Source organism: Hipposideros armiger, unplaced genomic scaffold (genome assembly GCF_001890085.2).
Source record: "Hipposideros armiger isolate ML-2016 unplaced genomic scaffold, ASM189008v1 scaffold_344, whole genome shotgun sequence".
NCBI lineage: Eukaryota > Metazoa > Chordata > Mammalia > Chiroptera > Hipposideridae > Hipposideros > Hipposideros armiger.
In genome coordinates this window covers 1,825,492-1,830,937 of record NW_017731694.1, presented here as the reverse complement: position 1 = coordinate 1,830,937, position 5,446 = coordinate 1,825,492, and the positions used below count along the sequence as shown (strand labels likewise).

At 37.2% G+C, this 5,446-nt stretch overlaps 1 protein-coding gene and 1 pseudogene across 1 annotated transcript in view; one reads left to right on the top strand and one right to left on the bottom strand.

Moving 5' to 3' along the window:
- RNF13 (ring finger protein 13) overlaps positions 1-5,446 on the top strand; it is a 156,571-nt gene that overhangs the window by 12,287 nt on the left and 138,838 nt on the right. The window lies entirely within an intron of this gene.
- On the bottom strand, positions 1,479-2,087 carry LOC109392690 (60S ribosomal protein L10a pseudogene; annotated as a pseudogene).

Genomic DNA, 5,446 nt, shown 5'->3' with positions numbered 1-5,446 from the left:
TTTGGCCGGCCCAGGAAAGATTCTTGATATAATTTCAACCTTCTTGAATTTATTGAGGCTCATTTTGTGGCCTAATATATGATCTATTCTGGAGAATGTTCCATGTGCACTTCAAAAAAATGTGTATTCAGTAGTTTTTGGATGAAATGTTCTATAAATATTTATTAAATGAATCTTATCTAATCTGACATTTATGGCCATTATTTCCTTATTAATTTTCAGTCTGGATGATCTGTCCACTGGTGTGAGTGGGATATTAAAATCTATTCTATTATTGTATTACTATGTATTTCTTTTATGCCCATTAATATTTGCTTTATATATTTAGGTGCTCCTATGTTGAGTGCATAGATATTTATGATTGTTATATCCTCTTGAACTGACCCCTTTCTAATTATGTAATGTCCTTCTTTGATTTTTTTTTCTTTTACGTTTTTTTAAATGTCTGTTTTATTGAGTATTGCTACCCCAGCTTTCTTTTTGTTTCTGTTTCCATGGATTATCTTTTCCCATCTCTTCACTTTTGGCACATATGTGTCTGTCTTTCGATTTGAAACGAGTCTCTTGTAAATAGCATAGACATGGGCCATGTTTTTAATGCAGTCAGCCACCCTATGTCTTTTTATTGGAGCATTTAATCCATTTACATTTAAAGTAATTATTGATAAGTATATAGTTGTTGCCATTTTATTAATTTCTTTTTAGTTGTTTTATAGTTCTCCTCAGTTCCTTTCTTCTCTTGTTTTCTTCCCTTGTGGTTTGCTGGTTTTCTTTAGTGTTTTGTTTGGGTTCTTTTCTCTTTATTTTTTGTACATCGTCTGAAGGTTTTTGGTTTGTGGTTACCATGTGGTTTATGTATATCATTCTATATTTATAGCAGCCTATTTTAAGCTGATAGGTATTTAAGTTAGAATATATTCTAAAAGGACTACATTTTAAATCCCCCTCTACATTTTATATTTTTGATGTCATAGTTTACCTCTTTTAGCCTTGTGTGTCTCCTAATTACTTATTGTACTTTGAGTTGAGTTTGGTATTTTTCCTTTTAACCTTTGTAATAATATCTTTTAAAACATCTGATTCATTCTGTTTTTCTTTCTCATATTTTTTTTATTTTGGTTATGGCCTTCACTTTTCTGCTTAAAGAAGACCCTTTAACATTTCTTGTAAAGCTGGTTGAATGGTGATGAGCTCCTTTAGTTTTTGCTTATCCGGGAAACTCTTAATCCTTCAATTTTGAATAATAACGTTGATGGATAAATTATTCTAAGTTGTAGATTTCTTTCCTTCAGCACTTTACAGGTGTCCTGCCACTCCATTCTGGCCTATAAAGTTGCGACTGAAAAATCAGCTTATAGCCTTATGGGGCATCCTTTGTATAGAATTGTTTGTTTTCCTCTTGCTTCTTTCAAGATTGTTTGTTTTAATGGTAGCAGTATCATTTATTAAGCTGTTCCTTAGTGCAGGCACTGAGTCTTTCACGTGGTGCCCTGAATGTATAAAGCCTAAACATTCTGCCAGTTCTTTCTGAGCAAGGAAATTGACAGCTAAGTGGATTCGTACACAAGCTCATCATCTGTCATCTTCACCTGGCCAGCTGCCACTGCCAGACACAGCACCTTCTTCATCTGGAACTTGATCATGGATTTCACTTCATCGACTTTGGTCACCATGTTCTCACTGTGGGTCAGGAAGGAAGGGAACTTGCCAGCCTTATTCAGGCCTGGGCCCAGGATGTGTGGGATCTGCATGATCAGAGACTCTGAAGCCAAAAAGGCATCATACTTCTTGGCCAGCTTCTTGACCAGTGTCTTATTCTTGTTGAGTTTGTTCACACCTCAGTGTCTATGTGGGGAACATCAATGGCCTTGGCCTCATCACAGTGCTGTTGGTCCCCAGAATATAGACGGAGAACTTGGGGTGGGGATTAGATTTAATTAAGCCTGATGGTACCCAAGAAGCATTTGTCCTTCATAGTTCTTCAAGCTGATCTATAGCACCGAAAACTTTTGGCATTTGTGCTGGTCCTCATGCAGGACTTTTCGTATCGCCTTGTAGAAGGTGTCATGGGGGACTTTGCTGTTCATGGTGCCTCGCGCTGCAAAAACCGGAAAAGAACCAAGATTGTTCTTTAACTTTTGCCATTTTAATTACAAATGGTGTGGGTCTCTTTGGGTTCATCTTGTTTGGAACTCCGCTTCATGAAGGACCTGGATGTTTGTTTTCTATCCCAGGTTAGGAACGTTTTCAGCCATTATTTCTTTAAATAAAGTTTCTGTTCCTTTCACCCTTTCTTCTCCTTCCGGCATCTTTATAATGCGAATGTTTGTATGCTTGATGTTATCCCAGAAGTCCCTTCATTTATCCTCATTTTTTAAAGTTCTTTTTCGTTGTTCTGATTGGTTGATTTTTGCTAATCTGTCTTCCAGGTCGCTCATCTATTTTTTCTGTATTAGCTAATCTGCTGATGAGCTAATGTATTTTTTTATTGCAGTTATTGTATTCAGCTCAGCTTGGTTCTTCATTATACTTTCTAACTCTGTTGAAATTGTCCCTAAGTTTATCTATTCCATTCATAAGTTTGGTGAGCATTTTTATGACTATTTCTTTGAATTCTTTGTATCTCCGCTTCCTTAGGGTTTTTTTCTGGGGATTTTTCTTGTTTCTTCATTTGAGAGATACTCTGTGTTTTCATTTTGTATGTTTATTTATATGAATTAGACAAAATAGCCATCTCTCCCAGTCTTGCAAATAAATGACCTCATGTTGAAGTGGCCTTTGTGTAGGCTGTGTGTGCTGGGTGGTTTTGGCAGGCCGGCTGGAGCTGAGCGAGTGCCTGTGGTGTCTGGGGTGCTGGCCTACTGAGTTGGAGTGGCCCTGGGCGGGAGGCCAGATGCATGTAATAGTGCTCTGTTGATCCTGCTTGTTTGCTTTGTTTAGAGCCGAAATTGGCTAGGGCGATGTTTCCAGGAATGCTCTGTGGTGACATCACAGGTAGGCCAGAGCACCTGGATAAAGTTTCCGCCTGCCCTGTGGAGGTGGAGGGGAATGTAGATAATGGCTCTCACTGGCACTTTTATGGCCAAGAATTCCTGCAGTTCTCAGAGAGCTCCCACAGCTCCTCTGCCTTCTTTATACTGCCTCTCGTTTGTTTTACAGAGAGTGATCTTTTGTAGAAGTGATCTCTGTGTAGGTTGTGTTGTGTGTGCTGGGTAGTTTTGACAGGTTGGTTGAAGGTGGGCAGTGGCTTATGTTGCGTGGGGCACTGGCTTGCTGGGCTGGAGTGCCTGTGGGCACTGAGGCCAGGGCTATGTGGTGACGCCCTGTTGATTCTTCTTTCTCCTTTTGTTTGGAGTGGCTGGGAACTATGGGGCAGTGTGGCTGGGAATGCTCTGTGGTGATCTTGCAGGTAGGCCAGAGCACCCTAATAGAGCTCTTACTCGCTCGCCCTATGGAAGTGGAGGGGGAGGTAAACAATGGCATTCACCAGCATCTTCAGTCTGGAGAGTTCCCCCAGCTCATGGAGAGCTCCCCCAGTTTCTCAGCCTTCTCTGTTAAGTTTCTTCTCTTTGTTGGTTGTTGAGAAGCTGTTCATTCATATTTCAGTTGTATCATAGGAGTAATTGCTCTCTACATACGTGTGTATTTCAGTTTGCTCATGGTGGGGACAAGTTCAGCATTCCTCCTTGTTGCCACCATCTTGGACATCCTTGATTAAATTTATTCCTGGGTGTTTTGTTTTGGATACCTAAGCATAAATAGAAGTGCTTTTTAAATTTTATTTTTGGATTGTTCATTGCTGGTGTATAGAAACAACTGATTTTTGTGTATAACATTAATTGCTTTTAATAGTCATTTATTTAGGTAAATAAGAAAGTGGAACACTAAAGAATCTTAAGCTCGATGATATATGAATATCCTGAATGTGAATAGTATGGGGTGTCCTTTTACCATAGTGTTGAATGATTATTTAATTATACTTATGCTGTTGTATCCCAGGTAACATGTTACATATACTTGTCTATTAAAATAGAAGATAGAACATTTTATTTAAGCTTAGAGAAAAGTATGAATATAATAATTCATTTTAAAAGTTATTATTATTGACTTAATTCTGATGTTACAGAGAAAGCCTTAGGGGTAAACCATATTTATACTAAATCTAGATAAGAGATCCATGAATGATAAAAATAAGATTGGAGCGGAAGATGATTTGAATATATAAATTATCGTTAATATAGTTTAGTTTACTTTTCTTAGTTTTCCTTGAAAGAAGTTGAATATTTAGCCATAAAATTTCATTATAAATAGACGTGAACAATTTCAACCAGTAATTAAGAAATGCAAATTTATACAATAATTGGATCCTCTAGAAAGGCTGGCATTTCATGACACAGACCTGTATTCGAATCCTGGTTCCACTATTTAAGAGGTGTCATTGGGTAAGTTATTTGAAAAATAGTAGCGGATATTTATGAAGTGCTTGATATAAGGACTTGATTTGGTCACTATTATAAGCACTTTATGTTATTGATGTAACTCAGTTTCCTATCTTTGTGGCGAGATAGAACCTACCTCTGTTGTGTTGTAAAGATTAAAGGAAGTAATGCATGTTCAGTACTTTGCCGGAAGTGTAGTAAGCATTCAAGAAACGTTAGCTGTTTTTATCATTTATAACTTTACCTAACACCAACAATGATGAGAAAAGGATCATCAGTGAAATGAAATACACATTTATTTGGAAATATAAAGAGGAACATTTTTTTCTAGAAAGCGGTTTGGCAATATGTATAAAGTTTTACAATGTTTCTTTGGCATTGTGATTTCACATCTAGGAACCAATCCTAAGAAAATAATGAGAAGTGGAAAGAGATATTTATCATAGAATTATTTGTTATTTATTACAGAATTTGTATTTGGGTTCAATTTAATATTGAACAGTATGGGAATAGTTAGACAAAGCCATGATTTAGCCATATAATGTAACATTAAGCTGCTGTTAACATAATGCTTATGAAGAGTTTTAATAACAAGGGAAAATGATACAACTCTAAAAGAATACAAATCATAATACAGTGTGATACAAATGATATAAAATATGCATGGAAAGAAGACTCACTCATGGTTGGATCAGAGAACCAGAACCATTGTGAGTGAGATGAGTGATATAGAATACGAGATTAGACTTTTAAGACATTCTGGCAGCTGGTTAAGAAGTCTATTACAAAGCTGTTGCCTTTGTGCCTTGTATGTTAGGTGAGGGGGGCCTTTATGGGTCAGCTGAGTGGCAGTGCGGAAGGAGAGCTGAAAGCGAGGTTGGGAGAGCAAGGCTATATTAGAGCCTGTGAGAATGAACCATAACACACGAGGACAAATATGTTATCTGTAAATGTTAACATTGTGGGTAACCAATATTTCATCTACACCTTCCAATGAGCATTATTTT